The sequence below is a fragment of the Muntiacus reevesi genome, chromosome 2, assembly GCF_963930625.1.
Source record: "Muntiacus reevesi chromosome 2, mMunRee1.1, whole genome shotgun sequence".
NCBI lineage: Eukaryota > Metazoa > Chordata > Mammalia > Artiodactyla > Cervidae > Muntiacus > Muntiacus reevesi.
In genome coordinates, this window is record NC_089250.1 from 212,258,707 (window position 1) to 212,271,853 (window position 13,147).

The 13,147-nt window shown below is 44.3% G+C and overlaps 1 protein-coding gene and 1 pseudogene across 3 annotated transcripts in view; one reads left to right on the forward strand and one right to left on the reverse strand.

Annotated features, from left to right (window-relative positions):
• Positions 1 to 13,147, forward strand: part of POR (cytochrome p450 oxidoreductase) — a 62,757-nt gene that overhangs the window by 13,328 nt on the left and 36,282 nt on the right. Inside the window, exon 1 of one of the 3 annotated variants that reach the window (XM_065924849.1) lies at positions 7,705 to 7,952. The exons of the other annotated variants lie outside the window; for them this stretch is intronic. The gene's annotated coding sequence lies outside the window, so the exon portion shown is untranslated. Of the gene's footprint in view, positions 1 to 7,704; positions 7,953 to 13,147 lie in introns of those variants that run through there. 3 annotated transcript variants of the gene reach the window in all.
• Positions 7,977 to 9,304, reverse strand: LOC136157403 (large ribosomal subunit protein uL6 pseudogene; annotated as a pseudogene).

Here is a 13,147-nt window from a genome sequence, read left to right on the forward strand (position 1 = left end):
AAAAGTAGGTGCAAGACACTTTGTGCTAAGTTTGTATTAGGCATATATGTTTTTCTCTTTCTTTCAAGTTCTTCTGATGATCCCAAAGTCTGGTGTTTCCATACCCACTTCACCCCTGGGAAGGCTGTGTCAGAGATGAAATCACTTGCTCAAGTCCATGAGGGTAAAACTAAGGCCTCATGAAGGGCCGTTCGCCTTCAGAGCCCTCCCTCCTCTCTTTGTGCACTGTTATCTCATTTTCTGATTGTAGAGGACATTTTTTTGTGGGGGGAGTGGAAGGAAATCTAATACATGGTATTACTGAGTAATATGATTGTTCTTCCTCGATTCTGTTACTGCAGTGTGCAAGTGTGTGCATCTCATATGTCTCACCATGCATCTCATTATAGTGTAAGAAACATGAGAGTATCTCATACAGAGATGGATGAAGCCAGTTCTTTTATTATCATCATCATTATTATCATCACTGTCATCATCATGATCAAACTGTAGGACAAAACTTGTTTTCTTGTACAGTTATCTGGCAGGTGATAGAAATGTAGGCTCAGGAGCAGGTGGAGAAAAGCTCCTGGGTCAGAGGTAGCATTCCAGCTTATATTTAATAGGTACCAGCTTATACAGGCCCACAACTGGCCTTACTTTCTTCATCCATAAAGCAGAGGAAGGAGTCCCAGCCCCACTGCCTCCTGGAACAGCTCAAGAGGTGTTTATTTTTGGCAGTGAATTCTCTATGTTCTTGGATACGTTTCCATCCCTGAGGAGGGACACTTGAAAGACACACATTTGGCCTCTGGGGTCTGGTTCAGCCCTGGCAAACGCTGATGGGGAGGGGACCAAACAGAAGTAAACACCGATGACAGAATGTGTTGAGCTCCTTCTGGATTTAAGGTGTGTGAGGCATTTCCTCTTGGTGTTGAGCCCACTGTGCCCTGGGGAGTGCTCAGGAAGAGGTCTTTTTCAGAGAATTTCTTTTCTTTTTTTTTTTGGCGGCCCTGGGTCTCCATTGCAGCACGCAGACTTTCTCTAGTTGCCCATCGGTGTGTGGATCTTAATTCTCCAATCGGGGATCGAACCCATGTTCAACCACTGGACCACCAGGGAAATACCTGGAACAAGTTCTCTTTATGTGGGGTATCCTGCAAGGCTCAGCAGAAGAGGGGACATCTGAGTTGGATCTTGGAGGTTAGGTAAGAATTCTCTGAGCCCATCAGGGCACACCAGATCTGGGGCATGTAAGGGTGTAGGTTGCCTGAGGCCTGGAAGTGATCGGGACTTATCTGAAGGGGTCCTGTGAACCATGCTGCATGATAGGAAGGCTTTTAAATAGGTCAGGGATGTGGCCAGCACAGAACAGTGTACTCTTGTCTTGGGTTTCCGGACCTTCTTACTTCCCTCTGGGTGAATCCATCATTTAGGAAGCTGACTCTGCCTAAATCTGTATCATACCATTTTAGAGCTCTACATCCTCAAAAGTGTTTTTTCTTCCTCATCCTTTTCCCCAAGTGAGGTGTTCACAATAGCTATGCACCTGCGGGGCTATGTGTGTGTGTAACGGTGGCAGAGGAGTGCCACTGTGCAGACCATGGCTCTTGGAAGGCTTGTGGCTGCTGTTGGTTGGGTCCTTTGGAGCCAAATTCATCAACCTGTTATGCCTGATGTTGGTTGGCATGGCAACATGCTCAGGGATGTTGTGAACAAAGCAGCTGGGGGACCTGGTCCTTTTTCTGGGTGGCTTGTGGAGAAAGCCACTGACATGGGGGGGCTTATTTAATTTCACTTATAAAGAGGGACTCTGGTGGGGTGAACATCTAAGAATTATCCTTTCATTGGACTGCTAGAAGGTGAGGCATTCTGATCTGTACAGAGCTGAGAGAATTGTACACGTGCTTCCCAGAAATTAATCTGTTTCAAGGCTAAACTAGAACAAAGGGATGGGCGAAACTGTGGTGCTCTCAGCCATAGACTGTTTCTCAGTCTATGGATTCTTTGGGAGGTGACCTGTGGTAGGAGAATAGAATGGAAAAAGCAGACTTTTGTCCCCTGGTTATAATCAGAGAGGAAGACAGACTCTGTAAGGGTACTCTCATGTGGGGTTATGTAATTCACTTCTAAGTGAAAGTCACGAATGATGCTTAGTCATTTTTTAAAAAAATCTCCCCGAGTTCTTATCTCCAGTGCCTTCTCCTGTGGCCCTGTCCACCCCATTCCTTTTGCCTGAGCTTAGCCTTTCATATCATCTTGGAGCACCTTGGTCAGGTAAGACCGCCTTAAGAGCACCTTGACCTCAAGAAACTTTGGTCCTCGCAGCATACACCATGTCCTCGAGCCGGGTAGGCTGGGTCTGTACAAAGGTTTGAGGGCTGGGTAGGAACACATGAACTTGTGCTCACCCCGAACCCCATGTGCTGACTCTATCTGTAGGTTGCTTGAGGTCGGCTTTCAACACTGTAAACAGGGGTGGCGGTTCTTAAAAACACAGGACAGTGGATCAGCCAATTGTGCCCGGCTTCTTTCAGGGGTGGGGTTTAGGGAGGTATGCATTCCAGGCAGGGAAAAGTGTCCCACTAGGAATTTGTGGTCTTGTGAAGAAGGGCATTTGTTGGCTTCAGTTAGGGTTGCAGAACCTTGGTGATTATGAAACCACACGGCGGGACACATTGGACACAGTCACTTATGTAATGTGATTTGCAAACTCTGAAAGGTCACTGAGCGTGACAGCAGAGACGGGCAAGGCTGTCCCGCCCGAAACCCTCACCAGTGAGGCCTCTGCCCCTCCTAGTGACTTCACCATCCCCTGGTCGCTGAAGCTCTAGGAACAGAGGACATTTCCATTTTCCCCTCATATTCACTCTGGGTTGCCACCAGCACTCCATCCCGACAGTTTTTAGCCTTTGAATCCCTTTCCACTGCTGTGGTCTTTCTGTGGCCCCTGTCATTTCCTGCCTCGCCAGCCCTTGAATTGGCCTCTCTGAGTCCATAATTCTCCCTCCTGCTCCTCCCCATCACTTCTCATGATCTGTCCATGGTACCATTGCTCGTTATCACCCTTCCTTTGCTCAAGAATACAGTCTCACTCTCTTAATGTTTTCTCTTTATTTTTCCTTCTTCATCTGCTTCCACCAAGAACATGGAAGTGTTCAATCGCTTTAGTCGAGTCTGACTCTCTGCGACCCCATGGACTGTAGCCCACCAGGCTCCTCCATCCATGTGATTCTCCAGGCAAGAATACTGGAGTGGGTTGCTGTTCCCTCCTCCAGGGTATCTTCTCAACCCAGGGATTGAACCCACATCTCCTGCATTACAGGTAGATTCTTTACCTACCTGGGAAGCCCGAATTCTTTAACATCTTGAACCACCTGGGAAGCCCAAATATGAAAGTAGCTTGTAATAAAAGGAGTCTCATTCTCCCTCTCCCTAATGGCAGTGTGGTTGGAACAGAATGTGATTTGTCGGGAACAGAGAAATCCCCACCATTTCCGCATATGGCAGCCAGCACATGGAACAGTGCCAGGCGTATGGTAAGCCCTCAGAAACACTAATGGGATGAGTGGAGGATGAGCGCCTATGATTTCTCTCTCCCAAGTGTCTTGCCAAACTTTCTGCTGCATATTGACTGAGATGCCAGTATGGGGTCTGATCTGTGTTTTTTATAGATTATCCTACGATATAATATGGATTTTTGGTACAATTTTAGTTTTCCATCTAGTTGTGACATTTTAAATGTTTCAAGTTCCTCCTGCTTTTGGTATTTGATTCAGTAATTGTTTTTTAATTGAAGAAGGGAAAGAACTTGTGTACTGCCCCTGCATAATATTAATAGCATTTTAAGCTTTGCCTTGTCCTTAAAAGGTGGTGAAGGACATGCAAGTACATAATCGAGTGGCTCTGATGCCAGTTGGTCTAGGTTTAAATCCTGGTTCTAATGCTTATCAGTTCCCTGACTTTGGACACGGTACTCTGATCATCGTGCTAGTTATAGCTCCTAAACCTCAGAGCATTGCTGTGAGGAGGAAAATAAGTAGTGGAAAGTCCCAGTGTATGTGCTTCATAACCTGGTAACTGTTGTTATGGTTAATATTTATTTAGGGGAAAAAGTAGATGAGGTAAATAGAAAATGATGAGACCTAGGAATAAGGCTAGTGTATGGCTGTGGGAGACTGTTTGGCCTTGTCCTGAATTTCCTGCTGTCTGGAACAAAGAGGAGAAGACACATCAGGAGGTGGGAGTGCCTGCTGATGGGCACAGCTTTCCTTTGTGGGGGGGAGGGGGTGGCGAAAATGTCCTGGAGGTCGTTAGTGGTGCTGCTCGCCCAGCGGGTGGACATACTGAAAACCACTGAATCGTACACTTTAAAATGGTGAATTTGGGAGTGTGTGAATTATATCGTGATTTTTATATCAGGACTTCCCTGGTGGCACGAATAAGTGGGTAAGAATCTGCCTGCCAGTGCAGGGAACATGGGTTCAATCCCTGGTCCAGGAAGATGCCACATGCCTCGGAGCATCTAAGCCCGTGTGCTCCGACTCCTGAGCCGCCTTGCTTCAGCTGCTGAAGCCCGCATGCCTAGAGCCCGTGCTCCTCTACAAGGGAAGCCACTGTGATGAGAAGCCTGTGCACCTCAAGTGTGGTCGCCACTCGCCAAGACTAGAGAAAGCCTGCCCACAGCAGCGAAGACCCAGCCCAGCCATAAACACATAAATAAAACTTTAAAAAGAAAATATTAATACTATTTGCTTTAAAAAATCAGACCAATAAGCTGGATTTTTCTTCTTCCTGTTAAGAGAACACGGTCAGGCAGTCCACAGCTCAGCAGGTCATGGTTTAGTGCAGGTGGTATAATAATCATGGACGCTTTTACAGACACTGGGAGACAGTCCTATATCCCCTCGGAATTGAGGGCTGATTCTTCCCGACTCGTTTATGCTGTGCTGTTGTGAACCTCAGATGACCCACCTGCCCAAACCCTGCCACCTGAAAGCATGGTGCGACTCTGCAGGCAGAGGTCGTGGAAATGGCCTTCAATTGTGCTCATTCAGCTTGATTGACAACAGGCCTTTAATGGGCAGCAGTGGCCTAATGTCAAGGCAAAATACAGGCAGAGCTGGGGGTCAAAACAGTGCCACCTGAGGCCCGAGCCTGACCTCATGATAAAAGCTGGCCCCCGGAACGCGCACGGCCACGTCTCTGAATGTTGGCCTCCGTCAGCGCCTCCATCACTGGGTGCGGAGCCCCTGCCCAGAGTGGCCTTGTGTGGCCGCCTGGTCCTCACTGCCCTGGCAGAGTCAGTCTTTGAACCACAAGGCACCATCTACTGCTGGCTGAACCTGGGGTGACCAGCCAGCCTGGGAACCACCTGGAGGGTGGTGACCCAGGATTGGGCTTCTCCTTGCTCATCTGTGGGTAGCCAGTGATGGCTAGAGCAGTGACAGGATCTCACACGGCCCCTAAATCTCCCTCTTTGCGTTGCTGGCTCTGGGACCTTCAGTAATTTGCTGGTTCCTTAGGTTTGTGTCTGTGAAATGGGTGAAATATTTGCCTAAACAGGCTAATCATAAGCGCCAAAGAGCTTGTATGAAGTGACTAGCGTGGTGCTTGGCCCACGGTGCCCTTTGGGTGGGTGCTGCCTCTAGGCCTGCCCTCTGCCAGCTGAGCAGGCAGGCAGCGCATGAGGTGCCGATGAGGATCCTGCAGCCTTTCTGTCCGCCGCGGTGCTCTGGGCTGGCTTTTTGAGGGTCGAGGCATTAACACTTGCTGCTCAGCGATTATGAGGACTCCTGGTTGTCAGATTCTCAACACTGGCTGGAGAAGTCCAATGATGATGAGTAAGACTTAATGTGAGCTTCAGGAGCTCGTAATCTGGTGAGAGAAGCAGATGTGGAGGTGACTATAACCTGAGGCAAAGGCTGCCATGTGCCAGAGCTGAGTGTGGCCATGAAACCAGGAGCCAAGGATCTATGGAGGAAGTGGCACTTGTGAAGGGACAGCTTTGATGGCTACAGAAAGAAAAGGAAGAACATCCTCCGGGGGGAAGGCAGTGAAGCAGAAACAGGCAGCAGTGTAGCAGGTGTGTTTTGGGGGGCTGATAGGAAGGCCTCACAGTAAGGATACTACTGGATTTTTTTAAAAACCTTTTTATTTTTAACCAATTTTTGACTTACAGAAAATTGCAAAAATAGTTGCGAGTTTCCTTATATTCCTCACCCAGCTTCCTCTGATGTTAGCATCTTACAAAATTATAATAAAACTAGCAAGAACAGGCAATTAAGATCAGCACGGTATCATGAACTGTAAACCAGGGGTCGACAAACTTTTTCTATAAAGGATCAGATAGTGAACACTTGAGGCTTTATGGATCAGAAGGTCTCTGTCCCAGCTACCAAGTCTGTTGCTTTAGCAAGAAAGCAGCCATAGATCATTTGTAAATGAACGAGCATGACTGTATTCCAGTAAAACTTTGTCTTCACAAGTAGTCAGCAAGTTGGGCGTGGCCTGAAGACCGTAGTTTGCCAGTCCCTTGTCTTTCCACTCATCTTCTCTCTACTCCAGGCTCTCACACAGGATCCCACAATGCCCCGAGTTGTCAGGTGTCCTGAGTCTCCTCCAGTCCCTAGCAATTCTCCTTTCCTAACCTTGATGCTTTAGGAGAGGGCCAGTCCATTGTTTTGTAGAATGCCCCTCAGTTTGGGTTTGACCAGTGCTTTGTTGTGATTGGTGTGAGGTTATGCATTTGTGGCAAGAGCACAACAAAACCAGTGATGTGTCCTCAGAGTCTTGTCTCAGGGGCCATTGCTGATGGTGCCTACCTTGACCTCTTGATTAGGTTGGTGTCTGTGGCAGTTTTCCACTGTGAAGTTTTTATCTTTTCCGTTTGCAGTTTTTTAGGTATCTTGGAGGAGATAACTTTGAGACTATGTGAATCCTGTCCTCCCCACCCTACCCTTCCTCGGAACTTTTTGCCCACTGATTTTAACACATCCCTTGGTGGATCTTACCTGCAGTAGTTCTTACTGTGGTGTTTCTCTGATGGTAGTCCTGTCTCTTCCTCGTTCCTTCTAATACGTTTATTAGTTGGAATTCTACTGTGAGGAAGGCTTGTTCTTTCTCTCCCATTTTTGTATCTGGACTCATGGAATGTTTATTTGTCCTATGGTTAAAAATCCATTAGAAGCAAGCAGTCCAAAGAGGAAATTAAGAAAATAATTTCATTTATGGTAGCATCAAAAAGAACAAAATACTTAGGAATGAATTTAAACAAGGAGATGGCAGTCTTTTGCACTAAAAACTGCAAAACATTGCTGAAAGGAAATGAAGAAGACTTAAATGGAAAGATATTCCTCTTCATGGATTGGAAGACTTAATATTAAAGTGACATTATCCTCACTCTGCTCCAAGCAATGTACAGGTTCAGTGCAGTCTCTATCAAAATCCCAATGGCTTTTTATGCAGAGACGGAAAAGCTGATTCTGAAATTACAATAGAATTTCAAGGAACCCCAAAGAGCCCAAACAATCTTGGAAAAGATCTCACTTGGAAGACTCATACATACTAATTGCAAAACTTATTTCACAGCTGCAATAATTAAGACAGTGTGGTCCTGTTATAAGGATAGATAATGGATAGATCAGTGGCATAGAGTTGAGCCTCCAGAACTTAACACATTGCGTATGATTAATTGATTTTTTTTCTTTTTGACAAAGGTGTCAGGGCCATGCAATAGGTAAAAAAATAGTGCTGGGACAACCAGATATCCACATATGAAAGAAAGAAACTGAACCCTTGCCTCACACCATATACAGAAATCAACTCAAGATGGATCAAAGATCTTAATGTCAAACCCAAACTGTGAAGATCTTAGAAGAAAGCAGGGGTTAATCTTCATGATCTTGGATTTTGCAGTGGTTTCTTAGATATGACACCAAATCACAAGCAACCAAAGGAAAAACAAAAAGCAGGTAAGTCGGTCTGTTATGGACTGAATGTTTGTGTCCGCATAAAATTCAGTGTTGAAATCCTAACCCTGAAAGTGGTTAACTGCTTCTTCTCTGCTCTCTGCCATGTGAGAATATAAGAAAGCAGCTGTCTACAAAACGCACAGTGGACTCTCACCAGACATGGAGTCTGCTCATGCTCTGATGCCAAGATCTTCTCACCCTGCAGAACTATGAGAAATAAATGCTTGTTGTTTTAAGTCTGCAGTATTCATAATAACAGCCCCAAGCTGAGACATTGACTCGCTGTTTCTGTAGCCAAATATCTTAGATTTTACTCATCAGTCTGCAGAACCGTTCCTCTTTCAGAAACGATAGATGCCATCCAAAGATGTGTCTGATATCCTGGCTTTTTAACTGTTGGAGGTCGCTGAATTGAAGCAGCTGAATTTGACGCACCTCTGCTGCCACCTCCTTCAAGAATTAGCTCATCTCCCTGGGCTTGAGATACCGAGCAGGCAATGTCTGGCCACATCCAGACCTTGTGGAGTTAGTTATCTTTTGCCCAAGAAATTTCGGATTTTGACAAGAGAGCAAGTCTTCTGAGTGATCGCATAGATGGGGAAATGAGTGTACAGAGACCTGATCTTGTAATGGAAGCCCAGTGCGACACCCTTGATCTTGTTCTGTGTGTGACTACAGATAATGCCAGTGATAGCCAGGTCCTTCCTGTCTCCCCACCACTCATCACCCCGGAGCCTCTTTTACTTTCTGAGGAAGCCGAGTTCTACATTAAAATGATTGAAGACCCTCCGCAGGGTGGCCCGGGAGCCCTTCACAATCATTGTGCATCCCTTCAGAGTGATGTCAGCCTTTTCTAGAATCTTGATGGTCTGATTGCTGAGAATGGGCTTCCTCCCCACAGTAGATGCAGCAGAGAGGATGCCCCATCCCCCACCCTGTGCCACTCTTGTGGGATCTTAGTTCCCCGCTAGGGATTGAACCAGGGCCTTGGGAGTTAGAGCATGGAGTCCTAAGTACTGAACCACCAGGGAGTTCCCGACGCAGTTTATTTGTAATCTGCTTCTGCCTTGAAGAATTGATCCACCGACGTTCTCTGAGCGCCTGCCATGCATTCTCTGCAGTTTTACCCATATTATCCTCCCAGCAGCCCTTTTGGAATTATTAATGATGATGATCCTCCATTTTAGATGGGCAAGCAGCTGAGGGAAGTCAAGTTTTGCCCACAGTCACAGAACGATAAGTGGCAGAGCAATTTCGAACTCATTTTATTTAGAGCTATGACCCCATTTTACCTGCAGGCCCTTCTGGTTCCTCTTCACTCACCCCCTCTCCAATTCCTCCATCTCTGCCATTTTGTACCCTCTCCCATCAGGAAGCCATCCTAAGTCAGTCTCTGCTCAACCGTGAACTGTGCTGGCCAGAACCTGCACTGTTCGTTTTGGCAGGGAAGTAACTGTGTGTCTTATCTCTTGCCATAGAAAGAAGGACATCTCCTGACCTAGTTTGTCTTCTCCTGTTTAGTTAGTATGGTGCTGGGTACGTGGGCATGAAGGACCCACTCTTGTTATGAGTGGAGCGGTTCCCCCTCAGTGCAGTTTCACTCTGGACAGTTGTCTTCAAATCAACATCACTATCAGTATTTCTGTGATTCTTTGCAGTGTTGCCACAGGCATCATTTATGTAAAAGACAAACAAGGACTAATAAGCCACCTGGTTGACTAAGATGAGAAGTGATTCATGCCGGCAGTGGTAAAACCAGTCTGCAGGTTTGGTTCACTAAATGCCAAGTCCCAGACCCTTTTCATTGTGTCCCTCTGCCCCAGTTTTTCTGTTTCATAAAGCAGTGGACTAGAGAGAAATCAAAGAAAAGATGGGGCTATTTCACTCCCCTCTGCGTTTTAGCTCCTCCTCTGTGAAACCACTCCTAGTGAGAAAAGTCACAATTTTTAGGGTTGCAATTCAGATATTCCTTTTGGAAAGTAGTCTTGGTTTCCTTTGATGTGACTGAAGTGTAGGAATTCAAGAGTCACCAGATGATGAAAAAGTAGTTACTCGCTTTCTCTAGAGAATACTAGAATGGGGGCATTTGGAAATTTGACATAATACTATAAATATTGACATAAACAAAACAAAGTAAACAAAAACCTACCCATAGTCCCTAACACTGTGAAGGAATAAATAGAGATAGGTAGGTTTCTGTTTACTTTGTTTTTCTTCCTGGTGAGATGGTTTGGAACAAGGACAGGCTACTGCTAACACCAGAGTGGACAGGTGAGCTTGAATAGACATGCCATTCGTCTTTCCATTCTGACCGATGGAGGTTGACAGAGACCTCACTGACCCTGTCTGCTGATGGTAGAAAAGTGAAGACAGAGGACTGTAAGGGTTTGGCAGGGGTTCCGACTCCTACCTGTGTGTTCTTAAAGCCCAGAAGAGCTGCTGCGGCACCTCTTTGAGTCATTTCAAACCTTCTGAGCTCTCCTCTGGGTCTGCCCTCTGCCGCACACCTGTCTCCTGTCTCCTTGCAGGAGCTTCCGGGGCCTGTGTGCACACCCACGTTCTGTCCCCATGAAAGTTAAGGTTTTCATGTCAGAAATCAAGGCGAACCCATCAAGAATGGTTGAAAGACTGCCCTTCTTGGGTACCAGTGTCCTGGCCTCCCTGGAGTCCTTATGGGTTCTTATCAGTAGGGTTTTTTGTTTTTGTTTTTTTTACCGTTTCCTCCCCACACCAATGGGAATGCAGTGTTTTGTGGAGTTACTCCCTCTTCCTCAGGATAGCATGCAAAGGGCAAGCTGCAGAGGAATGCTGAAAAGAAATTGCTTTGTGGAAAATAATTTGAAAGTGAGTCAAGGGTCCTAAAAATCTTTATTCCCTTTGATTCAGAAATGTTTCTAAGATATATTTGGAAACCCTATTTTAAGCAAATAATCAGAGGTGCACAAAGTTTTATCTTGAAAAGGTATCAGTCATCATGTTTATCATGGTGGTATTTAATAGTGAAGATATCCAGTAAGCTGCTGTGTAGTCATAGGCTGGAAGAACATTTGAGATTTTTTATAATGTTCACAGTAAATGAAAAAAGCAGGACAAAATTATTTGTAGTATAAAATGCCAATAATGTTAAAAATAAATATATTTTATAGTAAAATATATGTATATTAAAAAATGTAAAAAAATATGTAAAAAAATGGGTGGGACAGAAACAAATAGGCATTTGGGTTGTGTTTTCTTTCTGTTTTTTAATTTAATACATTTTCTTCAATAAACTTGTATTTATTTTAACATTTTTATTTTGAAATAGTTTCAGATTTACAGAGAAGTCGCACAAATAGTGCAAAGAATTTTTGAATACTCTACACAGATTCCCCGAATATTAACATTTTACTTTATTATTTTCTCTCTCTCTCTCTCTCTCTCCCTTTTATTATTACTAATTTACTTTTTGGCTGTCCTGTGAGGCAGGCAGGATCTCAGTCCCCTGACCAGGGACCTAGCCCTCACCCCCTGCAGAGGAAGTGCAGAGTCTCAGTCACTGGACAGTCAGAGAAATCCCTCTCTTTCTCTTTTAAAACTGAAGCGTAATTCACCTGCATCTCTGTGTTAGTTCCAGGTGCACAACACAGCGATTCAGAATTTCTCTATGTTACAAAACGATCCCATGATCAGTCTGGTAACCGTCTGTCACCATGCAAAGACATTACAGTATTATTGGCTGTATTCCCCATACTGTGCAGTTCATCCCTATGACTCATTTATTTTGTAACTGGAAGTTTGTTTATTTCCCTAAACTATTTCATTTATCACTATCCCCCATCCCCCGCCCCCGCCACTTCCTTTCTGGCATTCAGGGAACCAGTTTGTTCTCTGAATCTATTTCTGTTTTCTTTTTTAAGATTCCACAAATAAATGAAATATATGGTATTTGTTTCTCCGTCTGACTTATTTCACTTGGTATAATGCTCTCTAGATCCATCTGTGTTGTCACAAATGGCAAGGTTTCATTAATTTTTATGGCTGAGCAAATTTCCATTTTATACATATACTATATCTTCTTTATCCATTCATCTGTGGACGGGCAGTTAGGTTGCTTGCATATATTGGCTATTGTAAAGAATGCTTAGGGGTGCACTGTGTTTTTTAAAATTAGTGTTTTTATTTTCTTTGGGGAAATACCCAGAAGTGGAATGGCTGAATCGTATGATGGTTCTATTTCTAATTTTTTGAGGCATCTTCATAGTGTTTTCCATCATGGCCAGAGCAAGTTAGAGTCCTGCTAACACTGCACAAGGCTTCTCTTTGCTACATTCACACCGACACTTGTCTCTTTCAGTGTCATATTTTTCCTTGATCTTTTTGAGACTAAGTTGTACATATGGACATATGAAGTGCCCCTAAGTACTTTAGTATTTCTTTTCTAAAATTCAAGGGCATTTTCTTACATAGCCGTGGTTTAATAATATCAAGAAATTAACACTGATATTCTGTGTTAATTGTCTAATCATAGAACTTTTTTTCAAACTTACCACTAATGTCTTTTATAGCAAAAAAAAAAAATTTTTTTTTTCCTTGGTCCGAGATTGCACTGAACTGTAACCACCCACTCTTTACTTTCCTTTGATCTGAAGCAGTTCCTCAGTCTTTCTTTATCTTTTGTGACCTTGACATTTTTCAAAAAGTTAGCCCATCTTTTTATAGAATGTCCCTCAGTGTGGATTTGTCTGTTTCCTCCTGATATGATTCAGATATGTTTCGGGTGGAATGTCACAGAAATGGCCTTTTGTCCTTAGAGCACTGTGTCAAGTGCTTTTACTTTGTCCCAGTATTGAATTTTGATCTCTTGCTTATGGTGGTGTCAGCCAGGTTCTCCACCATAAAACTCTTTTTTCATATATAATCCTTAAGTTTATCATCAGACACTTACCCACAAGTTTTAGCACTCATGGTTCTTGTCTGAAACAGTTATTAGTCTGATGGTTGCCAGTTGGTGTTTTTCTATCCTTTTCTTTACTCCTGCTGCATTTATTAGCTGGCATTTGTACTCTAAGGAGGAACTTTCCCTTCTCACTCATGTGTTTATTCATTTATTTTTTTAATTTCAATATTGACTCTTCCATCATTCTTTTATCCAATGGGTTCTAATCTGTTGCTGACGGTATTTATTTTGATGCTCAAGTTGTCCCAGATTTCCCAGT